At 44.6% G+C, this 23080-nt stretch overlaps 1 protein-coding gene across 1 annotated transcript in view; it reads left to right on the forward strand.

Annotated features, from left to right (window-relative positions):
- ATF3 (activating transcription factor 3) overlaps positions 1-14589 on the forward strand; it is a 102521-nt gene extending 87932 nt beyond the window's left edge. The window contains exon 5 of the transcript XR_014247077.1: positions 7428-14589. The gene's annotated coding sequence lies outside the window, so the exon portion shown is untranslated. The remainder of the gene's footprint in view (positions 1-7427) is intronic.
- The last annotated feature ends 8491 nt before the right edge of the window (positions 14590-23080 follow it).

The raw sequence follows: 23080 nt of genomic DNA on the forward strand, positions 1-23080 counted from the left end.
TTCCATCAGTAATATTTAAGACCAAATTGTTACTTAAACTCACAATGATTATCTTTTATAATAGAAGAGTAAATAAGACTTGTTTTTGTTCACAGTTCTTTTCTGTTAGATACTAGTGAATTCTTTAGCATTTCATTCTTTAGCATTCCACCAATAGTTAGCAAATTGTCCAAAAGGTCATAAGAAACCATCTCACTTCCTTATTTTTTGCATCAAAATGACATACTAAATATTACAGCATGTTTTCCATGGAACAGACTGGTGGTTTACAAACAGGGCTCGCCAGAGCTAAGGCTTGGTAAGGATGCCTCAGGAAAAAGGGAACGGCCAGGGCCTGCGTGCTCAGGGTCCTTCTCCTGCTTTAACTGAGCAAGATATATATACATATATATGTATATATACACATATATATGTGTATATATACATATATATATATACACATATATATATATCATTTTATTTTTTATTGCACTTCACTTTATTGTGCTTCGCAGATATTGTTTTTTACAAACTGAAGGTTTGTGGCAACCCGGCATCAAGCAAGTCTATTGGTGCCATTTTTCCAATAGCATTTGCTCACTTCACGTCTCTGTGTCACATTTTGGTAATTCTCGTAATATTTCAAACTTTTTTGTTATTATTATGCTATGGTGATCTGTGATCAGTGATCTTTGATGTTACCATTGTAATTATTTTGGCACTTTTTAGTGATAAAATATTTTTAATAAATTTTTATTTTCTATATATATATTTTTTTAAATAAATTTGTTTATTTACTTATGGCTGCGTTGGGTCTTCGTTGCTGCATGTGGGCTTTCTCTAGTTGCGGCGAGCGGGGGCTACTCTTCATTGCGGTGCGCGGGCTTCTCATTGCGGTGGCTTCTCTTGTTGCGGAGCATGGACTCTAGGCGCGTGGGTTTCAGTAGTTGTGGCACGTGGGCTCAGTTGTTGCGGCTCGCGGGCTCTAGAGCGCAGGCTCAGTAGTTGTGGCACATGGGCTTAGTTGCTCCGTGGCATGTGGGATCTTGCAGGACCAGGGCTCGAACCGGTATCCCGTGCATTGGCAGGCGGATTCTTAACCACTGCGCCACCAGGGAAGCCCCTTATATATTTTTAATACATTTTTTTTAGACATAATGCTTTGGCTTAATAGACTGCAGTACAGTGTAAACATAACTTTTATATACACTGGGAAACCAAAAATATTGTGAGACTTGATTTATTGCAATATTCACCTTATTGTGGTGATCTGGAGCCAAGCCCGCAATACCCGAGGTATGTATAATCTATGAAGAGCTTCTATGAAATATTTCATTTTTAAAAAAGGATTTCTCGGGGGCTTCCGTGGTGGCCCAGTGGTTAAGAATCCGCCTGCCAATGCAGGGGACAGGGGTTCGAGCCCTGGTCCAGGAAGATCCCACATGCTGCGGAGCAACTAAGCCCATGTGCCACAACTTCTGAAGCCCGAGCGCCTAGAGCCCATGCTCCGCAACAAGAGAAGCCACCACAGTGAGAAGCCCATGTACCACAACAAAGAGTAGCCCCTGCTCACCGCAGCTAGAGAAAGCCCACGAGCAGCAGCGAAGACTCAACACGGCCAAAAATTTAAAAAATTAAAAATTTAAAATTTAAAAAAAGGATTTCTCGGGACTTCCCTGGCAGTCCGGTGGTTAAGACTTTGCCTTCCAATGCAGGGGGTGTGGGTTTGATCCCTGGTCGGGGAGCTAAGATCCCACATGCCTCATGGCCAAAAAACCGAAACATAAAGCAGAAGCAATATTGTAACAAATTCAATAAAGACTTTAAAAATGGTCCACATGAAAAAAAATAAAAGGGGGGGGATTTCTCTGAAAAAAATATGTTTGAAAATCACTGCTGTAAAAACTTCAAGAAAGGTAAACGAGAACTCCAGGAACAAGTTTATTTATTTATACTCTGCCTATTCCAAGAGCAACCTAAAGTGACTTACAAGACTAGATATGGAACAACAAGGGTTTTTTGCTTGTTTGTTTGTTTTGTTTAAGTAAAGAAGGAACAGGAAAGAGGGGAAAATGGTGGTCGGAAAAGTCAGATGTTGCCATGGTAAGGTCTAGGCACCAGTGCCTGGGCTGAGGGGCTGCTGGTGGGTTGGGAAGCAGAGGCTGCAGCTGGTGGGCATGGTGCCCCAGAAGGGTCATGTAGACACAGCCGTTCTCCACCTGCAAGAGGAGATGACGCCTTGGGCAGGGCCCCGAGCTCCTCGGTGGTTGTTCCTAGAAAATTCGTGAGTGTCCTTTAAAGGAACTTTACGACCTTGGGCAAGCGCACCCTCCTCCCTCCTGGCAACCAGCCTTATCCTCCCCTTACCTGACAACCCACAGACCAGGGCGAAGGCAGGGCTCTGCCTGCCCACCTGGGTGTCTTCAGTCATCTGCCACACACCCCCTCACACTACCACACACATGCCAGCCACCTCCCAAAAAATTATCGGAGAGGGACAAAACCCAGAACGTCACACCCAAGGACCTCTGCTAAATAAGAATAGCAGGGACTTCCCCGGTGATCCAGTGGGTAAGACTCCGCGCTCCCAATGCAGGGGGCCGGGGTTCAATCCCTGGTTAGGGAACTAGATCCCACATGCGTGCCGCAACTAAAAGTCCACATGCTGCAACTAAATATCCCGCGTGCAGCCAAAACAAATAAATAAATATTTAAAAAAAAAAAAGAATAGCGAACACTTCGGTGTGTTGACTCCACGCCAGACTGTTCTGACCCCTTTGTATGTGTTAACTCCTCTGATTCTCACAACACTATAATTATCTCCATCTGACAGGTCAAGAAACAGAGATGCAGCGAGGTTAAGGTCACTTTCCCAAGGGGATATGAATGGTGACAGTGCTGAGTTGTGAACCCGGTTTGGCCCTGTGCTCGTAACTACTCACCATGCAACCTCTCGGTCTGCCAACCCGTTCCAGCCAGCTGGCTGGGGGTAGAAAGTGAGCCATGCTCTCTGTCCCTGAGGTTGCAGTTCCGAGGTTTACCCTCAAGTGGACCTCTCAGCCTCATTCTGTTCTGTCCTGTTTGGTGGCCACAGATGGCACTTTGCCCTCTGTCCAGCCATTCATTGGTGCTGTAGATTCCAAGGAAAACCCAAGGTTTGAGGGAGTAAGGGAGCTCAGGGCAGGCCTTCCTCACGGTGGAAGGCTAAATATGAAAGACAGCATCATGGTCGGTCCCCGGTTCCATCCTATTGACAATAATAGTTGTGACAGATGCCACTGACAGCAGATGCGGCTCCAGACATTTTATATGCATTCTGTCATTTAATCCTCAAAGCAACCGAGCTGGTAGGTGTTACTGTTTCACTGTGGGATGCGGGGATGGGGGTGGGAATTAAAGCCTAGAGAGGTTAAGTAACTCCCTAGAGGACACAGCTAATTCCCCTCTGCTTCCCCCCACCCCCTAGGGCCGCAGCACCTCTGCTCTCTTCGTGGTCACCACCCCGTGCCCTTGTGCTTCCTAAACCCATTTGCACAGAAGTTCCTTCATGATTTCTCAGGATCTTTCTTTGCTTCTCTTCCTGCCTCAGACTGTCAGTTCCTCAAAAACCAGGGCTGTATTTACCAGTTCTCTTTCTGGCCTCTCCTCGCCAACGCCAAGGGCCCCACGTGAAGCTTTTCATAAGGTGGACCCTAGTGAGATGCTCCAGCTTCATGGCTATCTCTGCGTTAGCAGCTGGCACCGCTGGTAGAAATGCACAAATGAGGAAACAGCCAAAAATCTGGTCATCACTCCAAAGAACTCTTCACTTGCATAGATATGCATAAAGCATGTGTCTGTCTAAACCTTTCAGAAAAATGCCTACCCATGAGTGTCTAAGACCCAACCATGTAAATCATGATGCAAATGAGGCAGTAGCCACGGGGCTGGTTGCCAGTCCACAGAGCCAATTGCATCCGCTCATACTCAGAGATACCAGAATACCGGCAGGAAAACCCCACTCCTCCAAGCTCATCCCTGCCCTGATGACTCAGAGAGAACCATGCAGCCTCTTAGCTTCCCTGCCAATCCTCCTGCCTCCCCACCCCGACTCGGCACAGGCGGGGAGAGGTGATCACGGAAGAGCTGTTTCTGGCTGTCCTTGTAGGACAGCGTCCGTGACTGCCCAGCCTCGCTCAGGAAAACACATTCATGTAACCCTGAGTAATCCCTGGGCAAGCAGGGGCAATAGAAGGAAACAGGTGTGAGCCTGGCTTAGGTTTGGGGAAAGCATCATTAACCTGAACAGTGAACAGACTTTGTGACAACGTAGTGATGGGACCAGAGTTTACTTTTGTACAGTGAGGAAGCTAATTTCTTAGCAAACTAATCCAATTCTTTGTTCATTTATTCAATGCATAGGTAAGAACACACTCAAGGAGGGTTAGAAAACGCCCTAAAAATGGCCAAGAAAAAAAAACGGATAAGAGAATCCATCATAGCACCCTGGTCTATGGGTGAGAATCAGGCGTTTTCAAGCTGTTTCGAAGCCCTCACGTGTAGCAGGAAAACAGATCTGTGAATCTCAGTGCTTCCCTCTTTGTTGCGGCAGATTCACAGGACCCTCTTTTTTAGCCCTCTGTCACTCCACTCCGTGATAATACATATCCTTGAAAGAAATAAAAGCCCCTGTGCTTTACAATATTTAAATAATTTATTTTTAATTTTATTTATTTTTTAGGATGTATCTTTTTAAAATATTTATTTACTTATTTATATATTTTTGGCTGCGTCAGGTCTTAGTTGCAGCACACGGGATCTTTTGTTACGGCGTGTGGACTTCTCTCTAGTTGCGGCGTGTGGGCTCCAGAGCATGTGGGCTCTGTAGTTGCAACACGCGGTCTCACTAGTTGTGGCGTGCGGGCTTAGTTGCCCCGCGGCACGTGGGATCTTTAGTTCCCCAATCAGGGATTGAACCTGCGTCCCCTGCATTGGAAGGCGGATTCTCAACCACTGGACCACCAGGGAAGTCCCAATAATTTATTTTTAATTCTGACTGCTCTCTGTACCTATGAGATGACCCCAAAGAATGACTTTTTAAAAATCACTTTGGCTTTGGAATGTACTAAGTCTTTGCCACTCAAAGTTTGGTCCACAGACCAGCAGCATTGGCATCACGTGGGAGCTTGTTAGAAATGCAGACTTTCATCATCCAGATATCCTGGGTCAGGGTCTGCGGTTCAGCAAGATCCTCTGGTGCTTCCAATGCAAATTAAAGTTTGAGAAGCACCTTGTTGGATATTATCTTCATGGGCAGTGACTTTCCTTGCAGAATTTTGCTTTGCTCCCAAGGATGCTAACAGGGGCTGGTCTCCTCTGAGCATATGCCTTGCTCTGGGGACAGCCAGGCCTGGGCATAGTTGACGGTGGGAGGAGCAGAGAGAGAACAACCCAAGGACTGCAAGGACAGATCACGTAGGGAGTGTGTGCATGTCATGACCTTGGCAACTGGCCTCTAGATCAAGAGGAGCAATGAGGGGGAAGAAGCCCAGAAAGCAGGCTCTCCCGGGAGGGCAGCAGTGGGGTGAGAGGAAGCACCTGTCTTGATGCAGGTGGTAAGAAGGAAGAGAGAAGCCCTTCAGGCTCAGCACAGTGACCCACGGGGTCTCTATTTCAGCCCAGCCCAGGGGGTAGGTGGTCTAGGGGCCGAAGAATGGTTAAAGGCAAGGAGCCAGGCTGAGAACTGGACCCAGACCTAATCCAGATGTCCTGGCCTGTCCGCCCCTGACTTGTGCTGAGAATATGAGAGAAACAGGTTGTGTTTCATGGGCAAAGAGGTAAAAGCTGGCCTTGCCTCCAGCTGACAGACCAGAGGAAGCCAGTGGGAGGGTGCGGGGGGTGGGTGGAAATGGCACTGACTTAGCGCCAACTGCTGCACGGGAAAACCTGCGTAATTTTCTCTGGAAAAATCCTGAGCCCGCAGGATGAACACAAGCAGGAGCCACACCACTTTATACCCTTAAGAGATCGTTCTAGTATTTCTTTCCTCCTCAGCGTTTCCTAGACAGAAGTCAGACCCCAGACTGCAGGGACATATACTGAGCCCTTTGAGTTACCTGTTGAATAAAGTCTTTCTTGACCTTAGGGGATGGAGGAAGCCCTCCCAAATCCCTTCACAATCTCTTCCCTCTCCACCCTTTTATATCCTCAGTGTAGCTGAGAGGTTTCAATGATCATGTGACCAGCTCTCAGCTACTTTTGTGGTAAATTTTGCATACAGGCTAGCACTTCCTTTGGAATGGAGCATCTACTGTAAGTTGATAGCTGAGTCAAAACTTTAACATTATATCTTGTGGTATGTGAAACAGAAAAAAAAAAAAAGCTGGGAAAACCCTAAGTGTTTATCAATATTGGTTCAGCACACTGGAGAATACATGCAGTGGTTAAAAAGAACAAGGCCTGTTTCGATGTGTGAACATGAGATGGTATCCAAGCTGTATTATGGGGAAAAGCAAGCATCCTGTATTGTCTTAGTTATGTCTAAAAGGAGAGGGAAAGATGTTCACATCTTGTCTTTATGTGCATAGAATATTTCTGGATGTACATACTAGAAACTGGATTGTCCACTACTTCTAAGTAAGGGGCCTTAAAGGTCAGAGTTCAGGGGAAGAGTTAGCTCTTACTGTGTAGGGTGTCTCTGAATTTTTTTTTTTTTTTACTGTAAGTATATATTACATTTTCAATTCCCAAAGGATTATAGAGTCATTTAAAATGGTGATGATGAAAATTAATGGAGCGATATGGAAAATTTTATGATGTAATGTTAAATGAAAAAAGCAAGATTCAAAGTCATTATGTGCATTCTGATTTCAGTCATGCAAAGGTAAGCAAACGAATGAAGACATGACAGACATGAACAAAATTTAAGAGTAGTTTTGTTATGGTTGCTGAGATTTTCTATACTTATAAAAATTAACTTTATTGAAGTATATACACAAAAACGCACCCATTTTAAGTATACATTTGGATGAATTTTGACAAATTTATACACCCATGTAATCAAGTTACAGAACATTTCCATCATTCCCCAAAGTTTCTTTTTGCCCCATCCCATTCAATCTTGACCTGCAATCAGTAATGTCACTAGAAACTAGATTTGGCTTTTCCAGAGTTTCATATAAATGGAATCATACAGTGTGTACCCTTTTTGTGTCTTGGCCTTTTTGGCTCAGCATAATGTTTGTATCCATCCTCCTCTTCTTCCTCAGTAAATCCTGGGCAATGTACCTAGCTAAAAGATTACACCTCCCAGCATTCCTTGCAACTAGTTGTGGTCATATGATAAAATGATGGCCAAAGAAACATAACTAGAAGGGTCATGTGGGACTTCTGGAAGGCTCTGTAAAAGTGAGAGGCAGACAACCTTTTTCTTTTCTTCCCCTTTCTCTTGCTGATGGCCTGGAATACAGACTTGATGAATGGGGCTCCAGCAGCCATCTTGGAATATGAAGTGACCCTAAGGATAACCAGGAAAAGAAAATGAGCCTAGGTCTCTGATGACACAGTGGAGCTGCCATACCAGCTTGACTCCCTTCCTTTCAGACTGCTTTTAAATGAGAAAACATATATATCTTGTTTAAGTGCAAATATTTGGGGTTTTTCAATTATTTGTAGTTGAAACTAATGCTACTTACTCCATAAGCCTTCTAGCACTATCTGATGTTTTTAAATTATGTATATGTTTGATTAAAAAATAAATTTTAATTAAAAAATAAGCTTTTATACGAAAATCTGGCAAAAACAATTCAAGAAAAACATCACAGACTGATATCGCTCATAAACATAGACACAAAAATGCTTGACAAAATTTTGGCCAGTTGAATCCAGCAATATGTAAAAATAATGCACCATGACCAAATGGGGTTTCCCAGGAATGAACGGTCAATTCAGCATTCAAAAAACAATCAGTGTACTTGACCACATTAACAGAATAAAGGATTAAAAATCAAGTAATCAGCCCAATAGATGCAGAAAAAGCATTTGAAAAAAATCAATAATCCTTCACGATAAAAATGCCCAGAAAACTAAGAATAGAAGTGAACTTCTTAAACTTGACAAAGGACAATTCTGAAATAAAACTACAGCTAACAATATACTTTATGGTGAAAGATTGAATGATTTCCCCTGAGAGAGGGAACAATGAAAAGATAACTGCTCTTAACCCATCTATTAAATACTATGCTGGAGCCTTTAGCTAATGCATAAAGCAAGAAAATGAAATAAAAGGCACACAGTTTGGAAAGGAAAAAGTAAAACTTTCTTTACAGGCAACATAATTGTCTACATAGAAAATTCCAAGAAATCCTTAAAACAAAAAAAAACAAAAAAACACCTAAACTAGAATTAGTAAGTGAATTTAGCAAGGTGAAAGGATACATGATCAACACACAAAAACCAATAAACCAGAACAAACAACTGGAAAATTATAATCTTACAAATCCCATTGACAATAACATCAGAAAGCATCAAATACTTAGGGATAAATTTAATGAAAGATGTGCAAGACGTCTACAGGGAATTTTTATAATACATTGTATAAGCTAAGAGAAATTTAAAATATTTAAATAAAAGACTAGATAATATCACCTGCATGGATTAGAAGATTTAAGATTATCAAGATGTCAATTCTCCCTAAATTGATCTATAAATTTAATGCAACCCTATTTGAAAACAACTGTGGTTTCTAGACATTGACAAGATAATTCTAAATTTATATGAAATTTTTAAAATAATACAGTAAATCTAAAATTGAATAAAATAAGATCAATGCTGTAACAGAGACACATATGAGATTCTATAACAGCACAGAGGAAGGAAGAATAGCTCTGATTAGGTAACTCAGGGGAGGCTCCTCAAAGGAGGTACCATTTGAACGGGAAGTTGAAAGATGACTGAGGAGTTACCAGGTGGGCACTGATTTACTTAGGCTTTGCTGATCATAAAAAACTACAACTCATCTCACTTAGTCAGGTAAGGGGGTTGCATGTGGAACTGTCCAGGAGAGAAGTCTCATAGAAATCTTTGGTGAGGACTTCCCTGGTGGCACAGTGGTTAAGAATCCGCCTGCCAGTGCAGGGGACACGGGTTCGATCCCTGGTCGGGAAGATCCCACATGCCGTGGAGCAACTAAGCCCGTGCGCCACAACTACTGAGACTGCGCTCTAGAGCCCATGATCCACAACTGCTGAGCCCACACGCCACAACTACTGAAGCCCACCCACGCTAGAACCCGCGTGCTGCAACTACTGAAGCCTGCACACCTAGAGCCCGTGCTCTGCAACAAGAGAAGCCACCGCAATGAGAAGCCTGCACACCACAGCGAAGGGTAGCCCCTGCTCGCCGCAACTAGAGAAAGCCTGCGCGCAGCAACAAAGACCCAACGCAGCCAAAAAAAAAAAAAGAAATCTTTGGTGAGACCTCACGGTTTCTGGGCTTGGAGGTCAGTTCTGGATCTGAGGTTCCTTTCCTGACCTTAGCAGCCAGAACCCCTAAATATTTAATGTAGTCTTCTGTCTGTGTCTATCTTTTCTTGCCTCCTCCTACCTTTGGCTTTATTCTCTGTACTTTCAGGTATGAAACTAGAAGGATAGGTTAGACCCAGATGGTGAAAGGCCTTGTTTGGACACACAGGTTCATTTTTATCATTGTAGCCTCTGAAGATTTTTTTTTTTAAACGTCTTTATTGGAGTATAATTGCTTTACAATGTTGTGTTAGTTTCTGCTTTATAACAAAGTGAATCAGCTATATGTATACATATATCCCCATATCCCCTCTCTCTTGTGTCTCCCTCCCACCCACCCTCCCTATCCCACCCCTCTAGGTGGTCACAAAGCACCGAGCTGATCTCCCTGTGCTATGGGGCTGCTTCCCACTAGCTATCTATTTTACATTTGGTAGTGTATATATGTCCATGCCACTCTCTCACTTCATCCCAGTTTACCCTTCCCCCTCCCCATGTCCTCAAGTCCATTTTCTACATCTGTGTCTTTACTCCTGTCCTGCCCCTAGGTCCTTCAGAACCATTTTTTTTTTAGATTCCATATATATGTGTTAGTATACGGTATTTGTTTTTCTCTTTCTGACTTACTTCACTCTGTATGACAGACTCTAGGTCCATCCACCTCACTACAAATAACTCAATTTTGTTTCTTTTTAGTCTCTGAAGATTTTTAAGCAAGAGAAAGAAATGATCAGGCTTGGCTTTTAGACAGATAGTTCTGTTGGTGTGGAGAAGCTAGAGACAGGCAGACCAAGGAGGAAGGTATCTGAAGGTCAAAACCAGTGGAACTCAGTGAACACAGAGACTGCGTAGTAGCAAAATACATCCTACCCTGATCAACAGTTTTACATCCCCTTATGGGCATGAGGGGATCCCCCTCATGCCCATAAGGGGATGGGAGAGGGAGAGTTAAAGCATCTGCATTTTGAAAAAACTCTCCAGTTGATCCTGCTTGAGAACTACTGGTCCAAACAAAGTGACACCCATGGGGATAGAGAAACAAGAATGGATGGAAGATAGATTTGGAGACCAACTGGACTTGATGAAAGAAGTCCAGTTAACTTTGCAGTCTCTGGCTCAGGAAACTGAGTGGTTGATGGTTTCCTTTTCCAGGACTTGGGAAATGAAGAGCCGGGTATGTTGATATATGGGAGTGGAGGGTGAGAGAGGTTGAGAGAAGAATTATATCTACACGTCCCATAGAGAGCTCAGGAATTCAGTCCCACTAAGTGTGCCCAGCAGGCAGGAGCTGGAGATGGACTGACTCCAGCCAGTCCTTTAGTTGTTCCCTCACAGGGCAGACCCTGCTGGCAAGAAAGGTGTTCTCTGGGCATTAATTAGTTGGACAGATGCTGAGTCATAGGGCTCTGAGCAAGTACAAAGCAATTTTCTCCATGGTTTTGGTGGTGATAATGGTGTTCTTTAGCATGGATTTGTTGGTTGCTAGCCAACTGGCCCTTGGTGTAGAATGCTGGAACAAATTTGACCAACATCTCAATCACGTTCCAGGATGCCACTCTGTGGAAGAGCTTTTAATGAAAGGACAATTTAGAGGGATGTGGGCAGGATTAAGGGAACCTTAAGATGCTGGGGCACACAAAGGATATCAACAATCGAGAGCTGTTACCACATCTAGGCCCGAAAGGGCAGAAGGAAAGGCTGGGACCCAGTGGAGGAGGGGGCTGTCGCTCCAGGAGTAGCTATTGTCACAGAGGAATGTGGCACTGCCAGATCTGAGGTTCCAAATCAGGGAGGCACAGGCAAGAAACATCCCAGCCGACCTCTTCCACCTTTCACCCCCCAGTCTCCTACTGGTGCCTCCCATTGGCTAATGTCAATTAGAAACCAGCCAACAGGGGAGCAGGGGCTGGAGTATGTAAGGGTCAGCTTTGTGGACTCGGAGTGAGGCAGAGAGGGGTGAAAGATGGCTCAGGTGTGTGGCAGCAAGCAAGATAACACCAGCACAACCACATCCCCCAACACAGCCTGTGCAAGGCAGTGGCATGGGTAATTCTGTAGAATGACAGAAAAATCACACCCCAGGATATCAAGATACATGGATCCCTGACAGTCCTGGCCCTGCCACACACCAGCGGTCCTCAAGGGCATGTGGTTGGCATCTGAGGCTTCAACTGCTTCAGCTATAAAATGAGTAGGCTGGACCACGTGACCTTCATAGCCTTCCAACGTGGGGTCCCTTGGCTCTCTCACCAGCACAGACTGAGCTCCACCACACACTCGCTACTCCCAGGGCTCCGCCCCATGCAGATAGGGTGCCGGGCCGGCAAAGGGCAGCCCTGGGGAATCCTGGGACTGGCCAGCATCTGGGACTGCACTTGGTGCTCCTCTCTTCCAGTGAAACCCTGGGACGTGCTGAGTCGACCAGGGACTTTCTTTCACTGTGATGAGGTACATTCAAAAAGAAAGAAGAGTGTACTCATCTCCAGAGAGCTGCAGCTTCACAGGCCTGAGCTGCTGCAGCTCCGGTCCCGGTGCCCCCCACTCAGTTCCTGATAACTGAAGATGAAACTTGAACAGCAAAAGGGAAGTCTCCTCTCTCCTACTGGGTATCAAATCCTGTTTCTAGACAGTTTCAGTTCTTAAAGACACAGGATTCCATATTTTCTCACCAATAAGCTGGAAGGCAAAGAACCTTCAGTGACCACCAACCACACTGCATGGCCCTGGGGTGAAATGGAAGTACACCACAGAGCTTTTCTGAAATCCTGGTTTGAAAGGGGGTCCAGATATTTCTGAACTGTATTATCATCTTTGTCTTTATTAATGTAAAGAATTAGTCTGGATAAGGGCACAGATTTGCTCAGTCTGCTCTGGGGCCCAGAGTGCCTCTTATGCTTTTACTTTCCTAGCTGTCTACAGGGGTCAGATGACTCAGACATGTGCACAGCATGGTTTTCTTGTGGAGGCGTGAAGACTGTGCACTCCGGCTTCAGGGTTACTCCAAGGGTGGCCTCAGGGAGATGCCCGCTCCTTTGTTGTGCCCAGGAGTGTCCCTGGAAAACAGCCTGAGGTGAAATGTGTCAGGATCTTGCTGCCTTCAAAGCATTTATTTGCAAATACGGGTTTGATCCTGTGCTATTAGTTTTGTGGGCTCTGTAGTTCAATAAAGACGATAGAGGAGGAAAAAAAGAAAGACACAGAAGAAAATCTGAAAAGGAAAAAATGAAACAGGTGTGAGTAAGGGTTTTCAAGCACAAAGGTATTTCAATACAAAATAAATTTTAAAAGGCAGTGTGTCTGCTGAAAATGAAGAAAGAGAAATATTTCCACGAGGATTCCATTTATACCCAAGAAGTTTTCTCACTGAAGTCAGGCACCAGAACTGGTGGCTATAAGGTGCTGCAGAATCTTTCACAACAGGATCCATTCATTTGCATATTCATGTATTTAAATGAGCTATAACAAAGAATGGGATGTATGCTATAACTCACCATACAGTCAAGGGAAGCACAGAGTAAGAGCACCCAATCAAATGCGTTGGGGATCCAGAAGGCTTCTGGGAAAAAAGACCTTTAGCCTGTGACATAAAGGATGCTTGGGAATTGGAGAGAAAATGAGGAAGAGGAACAGCAAATATGAGGGCTTGATTCAGGATAATGCAGCCCAGGACAGCAGAATAAGAGAAATGACCCCAGAGACTTTGTCCCTTGGAGATGACACTCAATGTCAATATACTGTCTCTAGCCACGTGGGGTGAACATCTCCCAAACAACAATACTAGGATTATTTGACCCTGATTAAAAATAATTTTTTTTAAAAAAAGGCAAAATCATGGTTCTCATTCAGATATGAAATGAACATGTGTTAAAATTTTTACTTATTAAACATTAAATAAGATCATAAAGATTAAAGATCATTAATCAATGGGGGAGCTGAGCAGTTATAACTAGTTCAGAAGAGAATCCAAAGGACAGTCATATTGACAGATTTGGAATATTGAAATGATTGTGCAAATGGAGGCAAACTGGTTTTTGGAGGTAGGGGAAGGGAGGAAATTGAACTGATAGTCTTTTGACATAATTTGCATGTCTACAGGCAAGAATTGCTTTGCATTGCTATCAATTAGCTACTATTTATAGAATTGTGAAATAGCTCAAAGACACTGAAAAACTGTAATTAGATAACCTGAAGCATGTCTTCTAGACAACGTACAGGCATACTTCATTTTATTGCTCTTTGCTTTATTGGGCTTCACAGATATTTTTTACAAATTGAAGGTTTGTGGCATCCTTGCATTGGGCAAGTCTGTAGGTGCCGTTTTTCCAACAGATTTGCCCACTCTGTATCTCTGTGTCACATTTTGATGGTAATTCTTGCAGTATTTCAAAATTTCATTGTTATTACATTTGTTATGGTGATCTGTGATTAGTGATCTTTGATCTTGGATGTTACTATTGTAATTGTTTTGGGGTGCCATGAAATGTGCCCACATAAGATGGCAAACTTCATCAATAAATGATGTATGTGTCCTGCTGATCCACTGACAAGCCGTTTCTCCATCTCTGTCCCTCTCCTCAGGCCTCCCTATTCCCTGAGACACAACAATATTGAAATTAGGCCAATTAGTAACCCTACAATGGTCTATAAGCACTCAAGTGAAAGGAAGAGTCACACATCTCTCACTTTAAATCAAAAGCTAGATATGACTAAGCTTAACGAGGAAGGCAAAAGCCAAGATGGACCAAAATTTAGACACCATGCACCAGCCAGTTAACCAAGTTGTGGATGCAAAGGAAAAGTTCTTGAAGGAAATTAAAAGTGCTACTTCAGTGGACACATGAATGACAAGAAAGAGAAACAGCTTTATATTGATATGGGGAAAGTTTTAGTGGTCTGGATAGAGGATCAAACCAGCCACAACATTCCCTTCAGCCAAAGACTAATCCAGAGCAAGGCCCCAACTCTCTTCAATTCTATGAAGGTCAAGAGAGGTGAGGAAGCTACAGAAGAAAAGTTTGAAGCTAGCAGAGGTTGGTTCATGAGATTTCAGGAAATAAGTTGTCTCCATGACATAAAAGTGCAAGGTGAAGCAGCAAATGCTGATGTAGAAGCTACAGCAAGTTATCCAGAAGTCTAGCTAAGATAATGAAGGTGGCTACACATTAAACAACAGATTTTCAATGTTGACAGAACAGCCTTCTATTGGAAGAAGATGCCATCTAGGACTTTCATAGCTGGAGAGGAGTAGTCAATGCTTGGCTTCAAAGCTTCAAAGGACAGGCTGACTCTCTTGTTAGGGGCTGATGCAGCTGGTGACTTGATGTTGAAGCCGATGTTCATTTACCATTCTGAAAATCCTAGAGCCCTTCAGAATTATGTTAAACCTACTCTGCCTATACTCTATAAATGGAACAACAAAGCCTAGGTGACAGCACATCTGTTTACAACACAGTTTACTGAATATTTTAAGCCCACAGTTGAGGCCTACTGCTCAGAAAAAAAAAAAGACTTCTTTCAAAATTTTACTGTTCATTGACAATGCATCTGGTCACCCAAGAGCTCTGATGGAGACGTGCAATGAGATTAATATTGTTTTCATCCCTGCGAACACAACATCCTTTCTGTAGCCCGTGGATCAAGGAGTAATTTCAACTTTCAAGTCTTATCAATATTTAAGAAATACATTTTGTGAGGCTATAGCTGCCATAAATAGTGATTCCTCTGATGGATCTGGACAAAGTAAACTGAAAATCTTCTGGAAAGTGTTCACCATTCTAGATGCCATTAACATTCATGATTCATGGAAAGAGTTAAAAATATGAACATTAACAGGAGTTTGGAAGAGGTTAATTCCAACCCTCCTGGATGACTTAGAGGGGTTCAAGACTTCAGTGGAGGAAGTAACTGCAGATATTGTAGAAATAGCAAGAGAACTAGAATTAGAAGTGGAGCCTGAAGATGTGACAGAATTGCTGCAATCTCATGATAAATCTTTAACAGATGAGGAGTTGCTTCTTATGGATGAGAAAAGAAAGTGGTTTTTTGAGACAGAATCTACTCTTGGTGAAGATGGTTTGAAGACTGTTGAAATGACAACATAGGATTTGTAATATTAAATAAACAGTTGATAAAGCAGTGATGAAACTGATCAGGACCCTGCAGGGCTTTCTCCGGGACAGACCCCACCCCTCCCCTGTGTCCCTCGCCTCTTGTAGGCCTTCCCCGAGTTCCAAAGAACAAATTTAATCAGAGAAGTGAGGAAATGCAGAAACAAAGGAAAGCGGTCAAGTAAGACACAATAATAACAGTTTAGCCATAAAACAAAGTGAAGGACTTTTAGTTCCTCCTCAAGGTCTATAGATAATATCCTGAGCTATATCTTTGAGTTGTTTTGCAGATACTAAAACCCCCACCAGGTGGGAAAAGTTAACTGCATGCTGACCACCAGGAAGACCCCAGGCCACTTACAACCAAAAGGTTGATAATTGAAATTCCAGAAACATCACCCTGTTACCTCACCACCAACTAATCAGAAGGATGTACACAGATGATTATGTACCCTGGGACCCTCTCCCTCGTCTCGCCTTTAAAATCTCTTCCCTGGAAGCCATTGAGGAGTTTGAGTCTTTTGAGCATGAGCTGCTCATTCTCCTTGCTGGGCCCTGAAATAAGCTCTGTACTTTCCTTCACCACAGCCTGGTGTCAGTAGATTGGCTTTACCGCACATCGGGTGAGCAGACCCAAGTTTGCTTCAGTAGTAGTGGCAAGGTTCGAGAGGACTGACTTCGAGTTTGAAAGAAGTTCTACTGTACGTAAAAATGCTATTGAACATCACTGCATGCTACAAAGAAATTGCTTGTGAAAGGAAGAGTCACTTGATGCAACAAACTTCCTTGCTCTCTTAGTTTAAGAACTGCACAGCCACCCCAGCCTTCAGCAACCTCCACCCTGATCAGATCAGTCAGCAGCCATCACCATCCACCAGCAGCAAGATACTCCACTAGCAAAAAGATGATGACTCATTGAAGGCTCAGATGATAGTTAGCACTTTTTAGCAACAAGGTATGTTTTAGACATAATGCTGCTGCATACTTAATAGACTACAGTACAGTGTAAACATAATTTCTATATGTGCTGGGAAACCAAATAATTTGTGACTTGCATTATTGCTATAATCATTTTAATGCAGTGGTCTGGAAATGAACCCAGACTATTTCCCAGGTATGCCTGTATATTTTTCCCCTGAATTTTTTCCCTACCACCTGTTAAATTTCTTTCTTTTTTCTCTCTAGTTGAGGGCCACTGGTGATTTATGTATCCAACTCCTCTGTGCACAGGTGACAAGTTAAGCAATCCTAGATAAATATTAAAGGTTTAAATAGTAATGATCGTAGGACAAATAAAATATAACAACTGTATTTACAACATTTAAATGAAATTGAAGGGCTTCCCTGGTGGCTCAGTGGTTAAGAATCCGCCTGCCAATGCAGGGGACACGGGTTCGAGCCCTGGTCTGGGAAGATCCCACGTGCCACGGAGCAACAAAGCCCGTGCGCCACAACTACAGAGCCTGCTCTGTAGAGCCTGTGAGCCACAGCTACTGAGCCAACGTGTCACAACTACTGAAGCCCACGCACCTAGAGCCCGTGCTCCGCAACAAGAGAAGCCACCGCAATGAGAAGCCTGCGCACCACAAGGAAGAGTAGCCCCTGCTCACCGCAACTAGAGAAAGCCTGCGCGCAACAATGAAGACCCAATGCAGCCAAAGATAAATAAGTAAATAAATTTTTTTAAAAAAAGGTAACTATCCTTTAAAATAAATAAATAAATGAATAAAATTGAAGATGACATCTGAAGAGATTTGTTCCCTGTGTGTATTTCTGCCGCCCTCCCCCCATCCTCATCAACCAGCCTACTGTTCCTTTCAACAGTATTGTTACCAGGGCTTTATGAAGCAACTTCACTGCTGATTTATGGGAATCCCTAATTTACGACAGGCAAGCTGACCCAGATGTTGAATTACAGGAACAAGAAAAGTAGCTTAGGTTCACACTCTTAAATGGGGAAATAACAATGAGAAATTCATATCACCAATAGAGTAATAGTAAGTTCTTATTTGGATTGGAAGAAGGGTGAGGCCTTAATTGGGATGAAGACTAGAAAAGGAGTAGCCATTCACTCCATCAATCTTTCAAGCAGGAATTTTTAGTGCTAAGCACACGTGCTAGGTACCTGTTAGGCAACTAGGGATATATGGATAAATAAAACACAATTCCCTAAGACCCTGCTGTATAGCACAGGGAATTCTGCTCAATAGTCTGTAATGGCCTATATGGGAAAAGAATCTAAAAAAAAAAAAAAAGAGTGGATATATGTATATGTATAACTGATTCACTTTGCTGTACACCTGAGACTAACACAACATTGTAAATCAACTCTACTCCAATAAAAATTTTAAAAAACAACAAAACAAACAAACAAAAAACACAATACCTGTCCTGTAATTGCTTACGTTCTAAGGAGGGGTATTCCCTGTTCCGACCAGACGGAGAAAATCATTAGATTTCCTTTGCTCAAACTGAGATAGGTCTGGAGGTAAGTTTTCAGAAATTGTATGACAAGGCACCCTTTAAGGTGCTGTGGGGCGAGGGGGGTCTTTCCCTTGCTGGCCCTGCTCTCCTCCCCACACGTGCAATGGGTACTTCACTACTAATTGTTTGAACAATAGCTAATTTGTAAATTCATAGTAATAACTAATGATTAATAATCCATTATTTTATTATTTTAAAATAAATATTTTATTACGTCATAAATAAATATGATGGTATATTACAACAATAAAATAAATAATTTATTTTATCATTTATTTTTATTAATAAATATATTGGTTTACTGCAATAATTAATGAAGATGAATTAAAATAAGTAATTAATTACTAGTAAAGTTTCATAATGATTAATCAAAATAATTTGCAAATGTGCTGCAACAGCTCAAGAATTGCCTCGGGGAACATTCATTGGTTCTTTCCACTCTTTAGCCTCAGGACGCCGGTCACTACTTGTGGGGCTTGAACTCTTACTTTCTCAATTTCAGAAAGTACTGCCTGGCAAATTGAGCCTTCTGTAGGTTTGTGACATTTCGGAAGGTACTTTCTGGCCTTGCTGCCAGCCTAGAGGAAAGACTGCGAGGAAGCTTGGTGAACCTGGGATGCTCAGGAAATGGTCCTGCTTTCCAGGTCCCAGCACTGCCCAAGAATGAGTTCCTCTGGGATTTAGAAGCGCAGGGGGTGGATTCAGAGCAGATCAGAAGTACCACCCTGCACAAGGTGATGGAGAACTCAAACTGGTTTAAGAAAACTCTTGATTAATGAATGGATAGATAACAGTGGGTTATTAAGGGAAATCAGGGAAGTTCCAAGTACACCTCAGGCCTTTCAGGATGGCGTCTTAGAATGCAAACACTGGACTCTCCCTCACGCTTCCCCTTGGTATTGTGGTTGGAATTCTGGGCTAGTGGCCTTTGGTCTGATCTGCAATGACATTTCTGATCTTCTTAAGTATACCATACCAGAAAAGGTCATGCTAGAACACCCAAAAGAGCAGGTGAGCTGTCTCTAGGGACAGAGTGTGCCCTGAACACAGCCCCAGATTGGGGCACAAGTTCAAGCACGCCACGCCAAGCGCACCTGCATCTGCTAACTGCAGACTTTCAGTGTGCGTCATGCTGATGGTGATGATGTCCATGGCGACAGTAGTAACCACATGGATCTCCTTTGCCCCAAATATCTGAGGAGGAACAATTCATCAAGGTGGTCAGTTTCCAAATGGGCAATCCAGGAAATTTCCCTTGACTCCAAGCATAGAGGGGTTTCCAGAGACTAGCCTTGGCTAGCTCCACTCTCATGCCTCAAGACGTGTGGCATTGTTAGGGGAGCTTCCAAATAGCATACCTTCCTGGGGCTTCAGCATAACTTCCCCAGGAGCAGGGATGGTTTAGGTTCAGAGCTCAAGGATCCCCATCACCCTCTTCCCTTCCCCCTTCCCACTTCCTTCTCTCCTTCTCCTTCTCTTCCTTCCTCTCTCCTTCCTCCTCTCCACTGTTTCTTCTTTCCGCTTCCCTGGCTTTCGGTTACGAGCCTTCCTGCTGTGGCATGCATGACTCTGCCAGGACTTCCTGGACATCCAGGAGGGAAGACATGTCAGTGAGATTGGGGCTACCCCTTTTCTTCTAGCTCCTTCTACGGCAGAACCCACAGCCCTGGTGAGTACACCCGGACTGTGGAAACCCTAGCATTGATGGGAAAGAAGAGAGGGGCTTTTGAGTCTCTCGCTTTCCTGTCCGTTAGAGTCATCGTTCTCAACCAAGGTTTGAGGCCAAAACTGGGGACTGATTCAGTGATGGAAACCCCAGGCTTCAAGGCTGAAGTGGTGCAATACGGGGCAAGATTGCGGACAGGAAGTGGTGTGGCTGCATGGGTATGAAGGAAGGGCTTCCTCCCTCTCTGACACTTTCTATTCTAAAGGGGCCTTTCTCAGCTTGCCTCCCTTCCTCCCAGCCCAACAAACAGCCACTCTCAGATTTAATTCAGATACCCGGCCCAATGTCTGGCACACAGCAGCAGTGTGAATACAGCCAATCAAATCTAGTCTCCAGAACTGGTCTACTTCCCTTATACCTCCAGGAACAAAATAATCATTTCTCTGATTTATAAGGAATTTCTACTTTTTCAGAGTAGCAGTTGGGGAGCTGAGACAGCCCTCAGTGCTACTGGGATCTGGATAAAGATGTTTTTAGCAACAAGTTTCATGAGCATTTGGTTTTCAGAACTCTCGTCACCTCTCCAGTTATCTTGGAGGGGACTTGTCCCCATCACCATGACTCACTACCCTGGACTACCCGAGTTTTGGTTCCCTAACTCCAAATTTACTGTTGACATCAAAAATGGGGGCCTAACCCTCCCTAAATGTGAGTTCAACCTCAGTGAACACACAGCTTAGGGAGGAAGCCCCTGTGTCCAGCAGATATTTTGAGTAAAGTTCTTGATAGTGGATAAGGCAGCTGGCACATTGGAGCCAAGTGGCTGGGTCGGGGGATATCTAGGAGACACAACTGAAGGATTTGGAGGAATCAAATATGATGTGTAGGTTTCTGACCAGATGGATGATAGAGCCCTTTATTAAACAGGGAAAAACAGATTGAGAAGCAGGTGTGAAGGGAAGATGATGAGATCACGAGTATGGTTTTGAACTTGTTGAGTGGGAAACGTTTGTGAGACGGCCTTTCAGAGACACGTGATGGGCAGCTGAATACACAAGTCTGCCCTCTGAAGGGAGAGCGGGGCCCTGGGTACCGATGTGGGAGTTGTCGTATAGAGATAGGTGGTGACTGAGGCCCCAAGAAGAGGAGCTCCTTTATACTGAGAAGCAGGTAGAGAGGGTAGAAGCAACACCAAGGCCAGTGTCACAGGCTGTTAGGAAGTAAAGGAAGATAAAGCCTGAGACATGCCCGCTAGATTTAGCAAAAAAGTGCCTACTGGGGACCTCCAAGGGGGCGGTTTCGGTGAGGTGGCGGGAGCAAAAGCTAGGTTGTCTTATGGCAGAGGCTGACAGATGTTCGCCTAAGTCCCGCTCCTCCAGCTCCTGGGCACGGGGCTGAGTTTCATTTCCCAGCCTCCCTTGTGTCTGGGTGAGGCCACGCGTTTGAGGTCTGGCACAAGGACTGTGCATGGGAAAGGATGCACTCTCACCTCCAGGATACAGCCCTTCCCACCATCCTCCACGGACCCTTCCTCCAAGTCTCCCAGTCAGGGTAGAGGATCTAGGGGGACTCCAAGGCCTCGGGGGCCCAGAGCAGCTACATGGAAGGAAACTGGTCCCTGGGTTGTTACATGGCGCCAGGGGGCTCTGGCCAGTGGGGCTGGTGGGCACAGACTCCCTGGGGTCAGCAGTGGAGTGGGTGAACAGCCAGCTGGACAGCCGTGACCATAGGGGTCAGAGCAGATGAGCAGTCAGACAGCGAGAGGGGTCTGCAAGCCAGAGCCTGGAAGTACTGCAGGGCCAGGTGAGCCCCAGCCAGAGTGTAAAATGGTCCCTTCTGGAAAGCGCTGGACTTGAAAGACAGCAGCAGCAAAATGCTGGCGGGTACAAGATGCATACTTCACGTGTCCATGCTCTCCTCAGCCGCATAGGCCCCCGGGGCCCTGGCTCTGAGTCCATCCTTCACAGATGGGCCGCCCGCCTGGACTGTGCAGCCCTGGCAGCCTGGTGAGGTGCTGACAGAAGGTCACACCACATTTAGCCACCAGCTGAGCAGGACCCTGGCACGGCGGCAGCCTGACTCTATCAACTGCAGTGGGTCAGCAGTCAGATCCCCTGGGGTCTGCTTCTGGTCCTGCTTCTAACTCACAGGTGACCGTGAGCAATCCCCTCCCCCTTGCCACACCCCTCAACTACAAAGTGAAGGGATGAGGCTGGATGATCTTAAAGTCTCTTGTGCTGGGAATTCCCTGGGAGTCCAGTGGTTAGGACTCCACGCTTTCCTTGCCAAGGGCCTGGGTTCAATCCCTGGTCGGAGAACTGAGATGCCACAAGCCGCGTGGCTAGATAATTCCACCATCCCCCTGAAAGAGCTGTATTCAGGAAGCTTTGGCCTGGTCCCGCCAGCAGGCACAGGCCCTAACAGCAGCCTTCCAGCGCCTCTGACCAGGGAAATCTTGCCACCATCAGCCTGCGTGAGTTAGAAGACACCAGGCCAGCCTCCAGTAAGCAGGGGAAGAAAGAGAGAAAAGAGGAAAAAAAGAGGAGGCTGGTGGGGATTAGCCAGTAGGAATCCTGGCATGAGGTCAGCAAGTTCTTCACCCCTGGCAAGAGCTGCTTTCTATTTCTTTTCTCTTTTTTAACCATTTACATTTACAACAAAGCACTTTCCCTGCTGTTCCCATTTCTTGTTCCCTTTATGATAGGCTGGCTCCACTTTCCACAGCTCTCTTGTTCCAGGAAGAAAGAGAATTGGGAGGGGATGGGATGTGTTCTCCCATTTTGCTTTTCTTGCTGGGGCCACTTTCAACTTGGCCTGGTTCTGATTTTCCTGAAAGAATAGAGTTGGAAGGGACCTTTAAAAGGAAATAGCTCTCCTCTCCTCATCTACCCAAATATTTGCTTGTTTAAATAGGGGACAGATCTCCTCCATTCGAGTGTGATTCAGACTTCTATAAAGTACATTTGTCCCCTGATCCTGTGACTACTAATGGAATGGGAGGTGACCTGGGAATATACAGAGCACATGGGAAAACCAGCCTGGAGTAGAAAATCTTCCAGGACGGTCCAGCCTGGGTGGGAAAGTTGACCAGGATGGAGGGTCACGCAGCGCATAAGACAAGCACGAGTCACGCCCAGCACACCCCTGCATGACCCAGCTGGGGTGGCAGAGGAGTCCCACCCCAAAGGTGCCTCCTCATCTAGCATGGATGTGACCATGGGGGAGATGACCAGGAGGAGAAGCAAGACCCAGGAGCTGCAAAACCACCTGAGAAGACAGGAGATGACCTCTTCAGGAAGAGGAAAGGTATTGTGTCTCTAAATTCTAAGAACTTGGCGAAAGGA

This window comes from Balaenoptera borealis (assembly GCF_965194805.1).
Source record: "Balaenoptera borealis genome assembly, chromosome: 1".
NCBI classification, from domain to species: domain Eukaryota; kingdom Metazoa; phylum Chordata; class Mammalia; order Artiodactyla; family Balaenopteridae; genus Balaenoptera; species Balaenoptera borealis.